Source organism: Rattus norvegicus, chromosome 11, assembly GCF_021556685.1.
Source record: "Rattus norvegicus strain SHRSP/BbbUtx chromosome 11, alternate assembly SHRSP_T2T, whole genome shotgun sequence".
Lineage (NCBI taxonomy): Eukaryota > Metazoa > Chordata > Mammalia > Rodentia > Muridae > Rattus > Rattus norvegicus.
In genome coordinates this window covers 58561471-58575323 of record NC_141544.1, presented here as the reverse complement: position 1 = coordinate 58575323, position 13853 = coordinate 58561471, and the positions used below count along the sequence as shown (strand labels likewise).

The 13853-nt window shown below is 42.0% G+C and overlaps 1 non-coding gene across 1 annotated transcript; it reads right to left on the bottom strand.

Moving 5' to 3' along the window:
* Window positions 1-9501: 9501 nt before the first annotated feature.
* Window positions 9502-9603, bottom strand: LOC120095713 (U6 spliceosomal RNA). The gene has a single exon (XR_015633841.1). It is a non-coding gene; the product is annotated as a U6 spliceosomal RNA (small nuclear RNA).
* Between the last annotated feature and the right edge of the window lie 4250 nt (window positions 9604-13853).

Sequence of the window (13853 nt, the reverse complement as noted above, 5' to 3'; positions counted from 1 at the left end):
AAAACTTAAGTGGTATGTACATTTTTATTAGAATATCATTTCTACTAGGGTATAATGGTTCAGGAGGCCAAAGCAAAAAGATCGATGTAAGTCTTACACCAGCAGGGGCTACAAAATGAAATCCCCAAAATACAATAATTTATATTCACAGGTATGGTGGTTTGAATGATAATGACTCCCCACGGGGCCCATAGGAGGTGTGGCCTTGTTAGAGGAAGTGTGTCGCTGGGGATGAGCTTTGAGGTTTCAGATGCCAAGCCAGGCCAAGTGTCAGCTCTCTGCCTGCTGCCTGTTAATTGGGATGTAGAACCCTTTGCTACCTCTCCAGCCCCGTGTCTACCTACATGCCCAACATGCTTCTCAACAAAAAAATAGTGGACTAAACCTCTGAACTATAAGCCACACCCAATTAAATATTTCCTTGTAAGAGTTAGTCTGGTCATGGTGATTCCTCACAGCAATAGAAACCCTAACTAAGACACAGGACTAGAGAAATAGGTCAACTGGTCAGTCGGTAAAATGCTTGCTCTGTAAGCATAAGGAACTGAGTTCAAGCTCCAGTATCATGTAAAAACCAGACATGTCACCCACTTATAACCCCAGCACTGAAGAGGGGGCAATAAACATACTAAAAACCAACCAAGCTATCCCAAAGGTTTGACTGTGTACTTCCTGATCTAGCTCAAGGTTATCGAGTTTTTCAAATCATTAGCTTTATGTTTTTATACATTCCTCTGTTTATAGGAAGTACAAACTCACAAAAACCAATGACTTCCAACACTTGACACTCAGAAACCTTCCCCAGATCTCTGCTCTTCTTCTAAACTCTTTGTAGTTGGTACCATACAACACGTGACTCGACTTACCCACAGAAGGGGGTGGAGCTTGTATTGAGTATTCCGGACCCCACTGCAAACCAACTGAATCAGACTTTTCTGGACACAGGACTCAAAAATACATGACTTTGATGTTTTTGTTGTTTGATATTTAAGGCAAGGTCTCACCCAGACTGGCCTAGCCCTTGCCATATAGCACAGGCTAGCCTTGAACTCATGGCAAGCCTCCTATACAAGTCTTCCAAGTGCTAGGATTACAGGTGTGTGCCACCACACCCAGAAAAAAAATACCTTTTAACAAGTCCTTCAGGCCATATGAAGGCTTGCTTAAGTTTGAAAAGTCCCACTCTATTTAACAGTGCCAACCAACAGAAGACATGAAAACAAAAGGCTGGGACTTGAGACCAGGAGAACTTGAGCCAGACACAACTTTATATCCAAAATCATACCCACTACCTTCCTTTAACTTGTATTGCCCCATGCCGGGTTTTTCTTCTTTGAGAGATCAACCTCACCTGGACCAGGCTTATTTTGCAATAAGGATGGTTAGTTGTCAGTGACTCACACCCACTGCAGTGACTAACATCAGTGCCTCTCACAAGGTAGTTAAATTATTTAGAATATTCTTTCTCTACACTGATCACCATGGAAGCGGGCTCACTTTTCTGGCTCTACATGAAAGGGAAGCATGTTCATTCAGAATTATCCAGAGCAGGGACTCTTCTTGTCTTTAATTCATAGACTGATCGCCCATTTGTGGTTATGCACAAAAGCCACCTCCTACTGCTTAGTGCTGAGCAATCACCTGTCACCTATTTTCACACCTTGTGCACCCATGAGTCTCTGCATTTACCACTCACTGAAAAGCCTAACTCTCTGAGTTAGGCTGAGAGTAGCCTTTGTCTGTAAATTTAAATATAAATATTTTGAAGACAGTTTGATGCTATGTCAATTTAACAAAACAACTGTGCACACACACACACACATACACATACACACACACACACACACACACACACACACACACACACACACACAGACCTATGACCTTCCCCAACATGGATTTTTTTTTTAACCAGGTTAACATCACCAGTTATGGATCCCTGTGGTATGAATCTTAAATCCAGCTGAAGAACAGTAGTTCTGTCACAACAGTAGTGCCACTGTTGTACAAGTAAGAGCATCTTGCCTGGTAGCTTTGTCCCATAGACTGACTATAGGGTTCGAAGCTGGGTAAGATTGTTGATCCTCTTTCTTCCCTAGTAGCTTCAGAAGCATCTTCTGAGACTGTGAAAACTGACCAGCAGGAAGGAAGCCTCCAGCTCAGTCCCAGCTTGACTCTGGTTTGTCTAATACCTGACAGCTTTTCTTTTTTTAAGATATGTCAGGTATTCCCCTTCAACCTTAGTCTCAACCACCAACCTCAAATTTATTTTTATTTTACACGTATGAGTGTTTGCCTCCATGTATGCATGCATGTACACTGTGTGCAATCTGGTGTCAGAGAAAACCAGAAGAGGACATCGGATTCCCTGGATCTGGAGTTACAGAGGGCTGTGAGCTGCCATGTGGGTGCTGGGAGTCAAACTTGGGAGAAAGTCAAATTCAGTTCCTACGCTGGGGCTACTGAAAAACACAATGCCATGTCCTCATTTCAACTAGACCCCCCAAGGAATTTGTCTGCATACTGAAGCTTCAGGTGCACCACCAAACTCCTTTGGGATCATAAGACATTGTCGTGTGTGAGCCATTGTTATTAGACATGAACACCTCAAAATTGTCACAGCCCTGCTTTATAGCTACATCCGAACTCCAATAATTGTGTAGGCTGAGAAAACCCTATTTCCATTTTAAAAGCAATGCCTTTATTCCCAGCACTTGGGAAGCAGAGGCAGGTGGATGTCTGTGAGTTTGAGGATAGTCCGTTCTACATAGTGAGTTCCAGGATAGCCAGGGACTTGGTAGAGAGACTTTGCCTAAAAAAAAAAAAAAAGAAAAAAAATGGCAGCAGTTTCCAGGATATGTTGCTTTGAAGCATTCTCTTTTTGTTTTGTTTTTCAAGTTGGTCTCAATTTTCCAAGTCAATAGACCGCAGTCAATAGACCGCTGCCCCCAACGGCCGAGAAATGAAAACACCATTGGTGAGCTTTATTACTGAGTGTGTTTTTTCAATTAGGTCAGCCCCATTTCCTCGTAAGCCAACAGTGATCTCAGGAAGAATATTCAATAGAGTAACAAAATGTTGAAATGGGGCTAAGGTGATGGCTCTGTCTGTTAAGCACTTACCATGCAAAGATGAATATTTGATCCCCAGAACCAGCACAAGAAGCCAGGCATGGCAACACTTGCTTGTCATCCGGGTACTAGGTCTGGCTGGCCAACCTAGCCTAGCTGGCAAGTTCCAAGCAAATGAGACTCTTCCACAAAGAAAGAGGCCAAGCACTGATACTCAAGGTTGTCTCAAACATGCGCATGTGCATACACGCACAAACGGAATGCATATACAAACATACATCACACACATACAAATGCTGAAGTACAGATTTCAGATTGACAATGGGTTATTGACACAGCGATGTGCCCCATCTTCATCTGGGTCTTCCGTCTCCTGACTTGGCATCTGTCACCTTCTCTGGCGGGCTGTTCAGGGGATCTCCAATCAGCTCTGTTTCAACAAAGCCTCTGCAGTAGTCAGTCCAGGAAGCCACTAATTGTCTGGAAAGAGAGGATGTTGTCATGAATGGAGACTAATCAGACCTTTAACAATTCTCCCCTTAGGAAAAAAAAAGATGCTTTGCCAAATTTTTCCAATGATGGTGTTTATTTAAAATTTAATGTGAGCACAAACCACCCAGAAATTATTTTAAAATACAGTTAGGATTCACTCAGTCCGGGAAAGGAATAAAATGTCTTCTCTCTAAGATGTTCTCAGCTGATTCTGGTAATATTGAGTCCCAGACCACACAATGAATGACAAGTTTCCATCTTACCAGAACTCAGGTAAACAAAACTGTAATATCGGACCCATATCTTCCTCCAACATAACTCACCAACCCAGCAAAGCAAAGCTGATTTAATGATTCTTTAAGAATTTGGAATTCTGAGCTGGAGAGATGGCTCAGTGGTTAACACTGACTGCTCTTCCAGAAGTCCTGAGTTTAATTCCCAGCAACCACATGGTGGCTCACAGCCATCTATAATAAGGTCTGATGCCCTTTTCTGGTGTGTCTGAAGACAGTGACAGTTTCCCCACATACATGAAATAAATAAATAAGTCTAAAAAAATTTTTAAAAAATTTTTGAAATTTTAAATACCCATATTTAATCTATGAAGGTAGCCAATGATGCAGGCCTGTAATCTTAGCTACTCAAGAAGCAGAAACTGGAGGATGATAAATGAGGTAGACCAAGGAAGTTGGAGGCCAGCCTAGGCAAACTAGTGAGACCTCATTGCAAATTAAAAAGTAAAAAGGACAGGGAAACAACTCCTAGAGAGAGCACTTGCATGTTGTGATGGTTTGTATATGCTTGGCCCAGGGAGTGGCACGGTTGGGAGGTGTGGCCTTGTTGGAGTAGGTATGGCCTTGTGGGTATGGACTTTAATATCCTTGTCCAAACTGCCTGGGAGCCAGTATTCTGCTAGCAGCCTTCAGATGAACATGTAGAATTCTCAGCTCCTCTTGCACCATGCCTGCCTAGATGTTGCCATGTTGCTGTCTTGATAATAATGGACTAAACCTCTGAACCTATATGCCCACCCCAATTAATTAAATGTTGTACTTACAAGAGTTGTCTTGGTCATGGTGTCTGTTCATAGCAGTAAAACCCTAACTAAGACACATGTGTATGTTAGTTCAATCTCCAGCACTGAAAGGAAAAAAGAAAGAAAGAAAGAAAGAAAGAAAGAAAGAAAGAAAGAAAGAAAGAAAGAAAGAAGGGAAGGAAGAAACTCTACTAGTACATTATCTTTTATTTCTTCTATTTTTTCTAAAATAAACATCGTTTGGTTTTGTAATATAAAAATAAAAGTAGCTCCTAAAATATATTCTTTAACGAATGATTCTAGGCTCGAAGGATGACAAGCACCTTTAGTAGCAGCACTCAGGAGGCAGAAGCAGGTGGATCTCTGAGTTCAAGGCCAACTTGATCTATGTAGTGAGTTCCAGGACAGTCAGTGCTACACAGAGAGACCTTGTCTCAAAAAACAAAAACAAAATCAAAAATTCTAATCTCATTATAAAGGTAAAAAGGTTTTGAGTTCTTCACAAATGTGTATGAAGATTTTCTCTGCCCTCTCACTGGCAGGTATCACAGAGTCAGCTCTGAGGGGTGCCGAAGGTCAAGTTTGTAATGATACCAGTTGTTTTCTAAAATAAAAAAACTCCATACTAGTCTCTGGCCTTGCCATCTCAGTGGTGAAAACACAGCAGTAGCAGTCTTCATTTATAATAAGAGCTGAAAGAGCCCACTGTGACTTCCTCATCAAAAGACCAGAATATCCCAGAAGCACTTGGTAAACACCTTCTTTGATAAATCCCTGGTTGTCTTAAAGCAATTCAAAGAGGAAGCTGGTGTATTTTTAAACTCAGGTCATTATTAATGATTGAGTCTCACAAGCAAGAACAACACGGCCATGAGAGGTTAGTTGGTCTCTTGGCAACCTTATGCTACAAATAATGATCTTAATATTTCTTAGGGATTTATGCAACACAGTCTGTATTAAACTTGTGGGACAGACTATCTTATTTATAGAACCTATGTTCCCTATGCCATAGATAAGATTACAACATGGAGAGGTTAAACTTACTTTCCTATAGATATGCAGCGAATGAACGCCAAGGCAAGGTGACAATGCAGGCCATATGTGTCCCAGTTATGTTTCTGGGAATCAGGGAGCCTAGAAAAACTGCAACATTAATCAATTCAACTCCACATTATATTCTTAGTACCTGGTCCCAGCTAGTCACTAGATGTTATGAATCCCATGTCTTGTTCTATAGTCACTAATTAACCAAAGCTTGTCCCCTTGAAGGCCTGAGAGCAAGCCTCACCCACTTTATTAAGCTAACTCTATACATGAATGCATATCATTTTCTTACTCTAAAATAAAAGGATAATCAGAATTCTATTATCCCCATCATTCCATATGTTATCTGGGGTTTTTTTTAATATTCTTTCTTTTTTTAACTTTCACATTTTTGTTACCCTTAAGGTTATAAATTCCTTCTTGGTAAGGTCCATGCTTTGTTTTGTTTTGTTTCCTTGAAAACAACACAACTTTAGAATAAAGAGCAAAAAGCAGGGGAGGGAAGGGAATGGAGGGAGGGTGAAAGGGAAAAGAAGCACTCTTATTCTAGGTCAGTGGAATTGTGGGTATGTTTTTTCTCCTAAGTTTTCCATAAACTAGTCACTGAAAAGGCATATCTTTTAATTAACCTTTCTTGTTTTGGACAGCATCTGTCAGTGTATATAAAACACCTCATCAACTGTCAAGCATCTAGGATTGACAGGAACCATACAAATAAAAAACAAGTAATGTTTGTGCATTTACCCAAGTCAAGAGTCATATGTATTGAAGCCTAGCTACTTAGAGGCAGTCACCCGAGCAGAGCAAAAGAAGAAATGTCAGCTGCAGCCCATCTCAGCAACCTCATAGTTGCTTCCCTGAATTCCAATGGTCCAGGCTCACAGCCCCACAGACTGTTTCCTGAGTTCACAGAGTAAAACCTGGGAGCATCCATCAGAAAGAGGGTGGGCTCCCTTGTAAAACCTGACTCACTGGAGTCCTGAAGGCATGGAGCCATGAATGGTCTCCACGGTGCCCTTTGTTCAAAGCTGGTGGTCCTGAAAGTTTAGCCATGGTTTTTAAAGGATAGACAGACAAATTGACTGAGGTCAGCACCGAAAAGAACCCTTTCCTCTCAAGAAAAACACTTGAAAGCTAAAAAGGCAGGCACTTGAATAGACTGGTTTATTGCTGGTAAGACTTTGAGGTGGAAGCCATTGCCATCTGCTTCCTGGTGTCCTTGTTATTGTGCCTTCTGATGTCATCAGCTCACAACTGATGACACAGTGCTGTATTATTTGGGTTCTGTTCATCACCCATACTGCAGAGAACAGGTAGTTGAGAAAATGCCGGAATTTCCTCTTAAACATGAGTCAAACAGGAAAGCAGACTGTCTTCGAGCTCCACTGAGGAAGTGCTAGACATGCCATGGAAGATCCCCAGAAGTCCCTGGCTGAGCAACCCTGAGCCCAGATCAGCCTGGTTGCTTTGCTCCAGGAACTGTGTCACAAAGCAGAATGACAGGTGACACACGATAGGGAGCAGACGGCTTTGAGATGAAACCCTGTACGTGGTACCAAAATTTTCTATGGTGCCTCTGGAAGGTAGGATACAGACAGAACGTGGCAAGCTCATTCTTGACTCCTTGGGAAATACAGATGTCGGGCAGAATCCTAGCAAGATAGCTCAGTGTATCCTTAAAGGATGATGTGGCAGATTCTGAGGACTGGCTGATTGGGTTATATCATACTTCTGACCTACACATGCTGTGTGACTTTTATAATGCTTACTCAACCTCTCTGAGTCTCAGCTTCCTTATTCATGAAATAAATTATTGTACCTAACATAGAAATGCTATAAAAAATTAATGAAGCAATGTTCATAAAGTGCTACATATACATACACGTATATAGTGTGTGGCTTGTAGCAGGCCTGAAAAAAATAGTAATTATTAATTGTGTATCTGTGCATATGTATTTTCTGTGTATTACATTATGTAGGTATAATTGGGGTTCCTAGTAGACCTCTTGACAAAGAAAGATGAAAAGCAGTTTGGTTTTAGAATTATATGTAATTAAAGTATGAGATATTTTATATGATAAGACTCCAATAATGACTCAAAATAACAGGGTGCCATGATAAAGTCATCCTCTATACTAGGCTATTGACTTTTCAAACTCACTGAGGAATCAGATAATTCAAGTTTCCATATGTCAAAAAAGAACAACATCAGGTAGAGTTAAACAAAAAAGCACATGGTCAAAGATTGCTGCTGTAAGTGGCCTTCAGTTAACGCAGGAGCCCACAACTGGTCAAAGGGGAGAGAGTGATGAATATGTGAAGTGCCCAGCCAATCATGAAACCTTCATCATGCCCCTCACCCAAGGCTCAGAGACCATCAAGCAAGCGAGGACAGAAAGATTGCCAGAGAGAAAGGTCAGGGAAGAGGTGGTCTTCTGGGTGCGGCAGGACCACTGTACTTGTAAACTATCAGCAGCCGTGGCTGACTGAACATCATCAAGATTACAGCAAGGAGGGGAGAGGGGCTCAATAATCCCCACCCCAGGGAGGAGTTACTGATAGTTGATGGATTCTGGAGAAGAGGCAGGTGGGTTACTTTATTTGTTTAAGGGCATGAACCTAAAAGAACAAAGATAGGTCAGCCATGAAATGACTTCACACCCATGAGTATGTGAGCAGCACAAACTTGACTTGATGGGTTATAAGAAAGGAGAGAGAGAGAGAGAGAGAGAGAGAGAGAGAGAGAGGACACAGGGTTGAGAGAGGGAGAGGCATGAAGTCAAGTTTGGGAGAAGTTAGGGAAAGGAGTGGAATGAATATGATCAAAAGTATCATTGATGAAATTTATATTATGTGGGAGAGAGAAACAGCTATAGTAGGAGTCAAGTCTAATGTGATAAGAGTGAATTCAATTCTCTTAAAACAAAAGGCAAGGGAGGGGAGTGTGTGTGTGTGTGTGTGTGTGTGTGTGTGTGTGTGTGTGTGTGTTTAAAATATTTCTTTTAATTTTTTTTCTTTTTTTTTCGGAGCTGGGGACCGAACCCAGGACCTTGCACTTGCTAGGCAAGCGCTCTACCACTGAGCCAAATCCCCAACCCATTTCTTTTAATTTTAAGATTATAATAAAATTACACAGTTTCCTCTTCACTTTTCTCCCTCCAAACCCTCCCATACCCCACTCCTTGCTATTTTTCAAATTCATGACTTCCTTTTTCATTAATTGTTATGTTTGTATCGTATGTGTGTACACATGTATACACCTAAATATAACCTGCTCAGTCTATGCAATGTTACTTGTACATAATGTTATCACGGCTGACCATTCAGCATTGGATAACCCTTGGTGTGCTCTTCCCTGGGTAGGTCCATTTCTCCCACTCTCAGCATTCTTAGTTACTTACAGTTCTTTGTGGAGTGTTGAGGCCTCAAGGGCTTTCCCCATCCATGTCAGCACATCTATTGTTGTTCCGCTCATATATAAGCAATAATGATGCAAGTTTGTGGGCATAGTTTCTGATGTTACTAGGAGACACAATCTCACAGCACCTCACAGCAAACTCCCTGATTCTTGGGCTTTTACAGCAGTCTTCACACACACACACACACACACACACACACACACACACACACACACACACTCACTCCACTTCTAAAATGTTCCCTTAGATGCTGGGATTGTTTTGAAGATGTATCCATTGGGAATGAGCTCCACAAGTCTGCCTTCTAACTGACTGTAGTTTTTAGGAATGGCCTCTGTCTATCACAAAGAGAAGTTTCCTTAGTGAGGGAAGAGCACTGTACTTAATGGTGGGTATAAAAGCAAATGCTTAGAAATAGGGATTATGCCGATTTAGTGAAAGCAGCAGGGAACACTTCATGAGTTCACAGGTCATCCTTGTGCAGGGATCACACTAATCTCCTCTGGGTCATCCAGTTTTAGTACATGCTGCTGAAGCAAGCATGGTGAGGGTGTTTTTTTAATACAAAGGGTGAGCAAGTGGATATATATATATATATATAAAGGACACTGGAGAGAGAGCTTTGTCAAAGTAAAATAGTCGTCTGTTTACTGGTGGGTGCTTTCTGAAATTGGGCTCCTCACACATGTACCAAGAGACAGAGACCCCATTTTTTTTGATGGTCACATGGAAGTCCCTCAGCCCATGAAGACAGACATTCATGGCTTACAAAATTTGTCAGATACATGTGTTGAGGAGTAATTTTCTGAAATAAGGAGGGGAGATCAGAAGCCAGAAGTCAAAAAGAAGCCTACCTAAATTTTAGACGTGCAAAAAGCAAGCCTAGCACCACTGCAAAGCAGTGTCCTGGTCACCAAATATGTGAGTCAGCTTTTCATCACCGTAAGGAAATACAGTCAACTTTAAAGGGGAAAGGTCAATTCTGACATTTCATCACTATAAGGAAATACCTGTGGTAATCAACTTTAAAGGGGAAAGGTCGACTCTGACTTTTTGTTTCAAACATTTCAATCTTTGATAACTTAACTAGTCTTTTGGGTCTCTAGTGGCACGGTATATGAGGGCAGGATCTCCTTCACCTAATGGTGGTCAGGAAAAGACAGGAAGGGACTGGATCCCAATATCCCCTGAAGGGCATGTGCTGTTTAGTGTTAATTATCAACTTGACAGGATCTAGAATCACCTAAGAGTCAGGTCCCTGATTGGTGTGCCTGTGAGAGATTTCCTTTTATTTATTTTTTTATTATCGTAATTGATGTAACCCAATTATAAATGCAGCTGGGACCATTCCTAGGCAAGAAGGTGATCCTAGACGGTACAAAAAAATGGATGAAGTAAGGTGAGTCCCAGAAATCATGCACCTATGCTCTGTTTCTCTTTGTGGGCCTGAGTGAGCAATGGCTCTCTCTCCTGCCATCCTAGCCCCCCTGCCACAATGTTTTGACCTGTGAGCTAAAATCAGTCCTTTGTCCTTAAGGGGCGTTTGTCAGGATGTTTCTTCACAAGAAAAGAGGCTAAGGCATCACACAGCCTCCTCTCAAAGGCTCCGGCACCTCCCAACCACACCACATGCTGAAGACCACACCTTTGACACGTGGACTTTGACGGACACTTAGGCTTTAAACTACAGCAGTGCCTCTGTACTAATGGACCAAGGAAGGGGCACACCCATCTGTGACAAAAACCTGCTACACCAGGCACCGTCCGACAAAACGCTTCTCACTCCTCTTTTCCATAGAGGGACCATTATTTTGCGTGCTCACTTGAAAAATCGAATTTCAAAATTATAAACTTAAAGACGATGTTAAAATGTCAACCAACCAGATCCCCCCCAGAGCTCCCAGGGACTAAACCATCAACCAAAGAGCACACATGGGGGGACCCATGACTCCAGATACATCTGTAGCAGAGGATGGCCTTGTCTGGCATCGATAGGAGAAGAAGCCCTTCGTCCTGTGAAGGCTCGTTTTCCTGGTGTAGGGGAATGCCAGGGTGTTGAGGTGGGAGTGGGTGGGTGGGAGGGGAGCATCATAGAAGCAGGGGGAGGGGTGATGGGAGAGGGGGGAAGCGGGGAAGGGGATAACATTTGAAACATAAACTATCCAATAAAAAAAATAAAAAAATTAATAATGTTAAACCAAAGCAAGAAAATCAAGACAAGTTCTTCTTCTCACTTATGTTTGCCTCAGTTGCATCCCGAAAGTATAAAGAATATTCAGGGCAGAGAAAAGGGCTCCGCTGCTCAGTGTGTCCCTCAAGAGCCTTCTTGTTTTGTTGTTTTGTTTTGTTTTGTTTTCTGAAACAAAGCTCTTTCAGGAGGGGGAGTTTCTCCTTCTCCAGATAACACCTCAGGTGTTTCTATATTCCAACTCCCACAGATAATGCCTCTGTGCACCTATGGCCCAGTTAAACGGATTGAATCAGGGCAAACCGCACGTTAGTGTGTGTACCACTGACGTATACATGTTAGCTGTTATTTGTGGGGAAGGAGACACAACCCTAATTGTACGGGAACTCTGGCCATGGCAGGGTAGAAGAGAACCTTAGTCATAGCTGCTTCGTCAGCTGCTACAAAGGAGTCCACTACATTTCTGTATGGGAAGATGTAATCACTGTGTTCTTTATAAAGACAAAATTAAAATAAATAAATGTTTTCTCTAGAGACAGACTTCCCCAAGAATCCTGGTCTCTCTCCACTCTATCAAGCCCACACAGATACACACAAGACCTGAAAGTGGAAGATTCCTGGCTCCACTGGTCCTCTTCAGATGCTTCTTGTAGGCAACACATCAGTATAAAATTTAATTAATTAATTAATTAATTGAAAATAAAAAAGACAGGAGAAAGTGGTCCGAAATAGCATAAGAAAGCAACCAGAGCAAGGCACGAGATATAAGCCAATAAGCAGCACTCCTATTAACTTGTGTCAGCGACCTCAAAAAGAGCAAGCCGTTCATTTCCTCAGGCTCAGACACAGCAGCCACAGTTGTTCCTCCTGGGAAAAACCACCAACATGTACAATTCCCTTCAGAGCTGTTTTCATAAGGTTCATCCCCGCTAAACTGACCCAGCAGCAGCAGGGTCACCGGTGGGCGCTCTTAAAGGAGCAGAACGCTCTAAAGATAAGTCTTTTATGCCTAACCTAAATCTTTCACTTCCTCTCACAAGAGAAAAGCAGATGTAGGGGACAGAATGGCGGAGATGAAGGAAGTAAAATAAGTTGTGGTCCCACTTACTCTTTAAAAGATTAGCCGTTGGGGTTGGGGATTTAGCTCAGTGGTAGAGCGCTTGCCTAGGAAGCACAAGGCCCTGGGTTCGGTCCCCAGCTCAGGAAAAAAAAAAAAAAAGAACCAAAAAAAAAAAAAGAAGAAGAAGATTAGCCCTCTCTCATTCTCTCTTCCACATGGGCTTAGAGTTTCAGCCCACAACAACATTTCTATCCTCACCTGCAGGTGAGTTCCTACTCTGGAGGCCCAAATAAAATTTAAAAAAAAAATGTTTTTAAAGCATGGTCAGTAATGCAGGAGCCATCTTCTCAACCAATGAGGTCGGCTCTAGGAGACTCATACGAGGGATGAAGATTCATCCAAACCCTTACCTTACGCCACACACACAAGTTACCTCAAAATGAATCAGAGCTTTCTTCTACGTACAAAAAATCACTACGCCCTTTGGTTCAGCTAGAATTTTTCAGTTAAAATGCAATCTATAATCATCATCATCAACAACAAAAAGATTCGTGAGCTGTGCCGAATCAAAATGTTAAAGTCTAAAAGAGAAAAGAGAAAGGTACGAGGCAAACGCGGAGACGCACTTGCAAATCATGCATCTGCTGGGAGAGTTACATTCCGATTCCATGAGGGCCGCCCACAGCAGAGGTAAGAAAGACCCAACTTTATAACATGCAAGGGATTTTTTTTTTTTAAAACACTGAGGGAGCTATGTAAAGGGCCAGCAAATTCAAGAAAAGATGCTTATCAACACTCGTAACTACAGAAATTCAAACGAAGTGAAAAGGAGATTCACTAAAAGGAGTACAACTCCAAGGACAGATAATGGCAAGTTTTAGCAAGGACATAAACGGTCAGGACCCCACCCCTGAAGTGACAACCGCTCATGTAAATGTACATTTACAGTACAGCTCCTTTGGAAAAGCAGGCATGTTTTGTTTGTGGTGTTTGTTTTTCATATACATATATTATTATTATTATTATTATTATTATTATTATTAAATCTTTTTCTACAGTGCAGTCATTATCCCCCTTCCAGTCTACCCTCTGACCATTCCTCATTCTATACCTCCTCCCCCATCTCCAAGAAGATGTCCCTACCCCACCCCACCCCAGCCATCCCTCTAGACCTTCCCACTCCCTGGAGTTGTTTTTCAAGGTAATATTTGTATTGATTTTTGGGAATTTTACATCATGCACCCCAATCGCACCACCGCCCCCTAGGCCTTCCATATCCACCTCCCACTCCTATGACCTCCCCGCTAAAATATAGAAAATTAAAATAAAAAATAGAAAGCATGTATCGTTATCTATATACTCACTGGAGCATGGTCAAACCCTCAGAGACCAGTCCCTTAAAGAGAACCGAGTCCCTCATCTCCCTCACCCCAGTCAGAAGTCGTTAGTTGTGGAGAGCCGCACTTCAGCATCCTTATCACGGAGTTCTCTTAGATCGTTTCCTGTTTAGTCTGTTCCTTTTCTTTGGGGCTAGAGGTTGGGG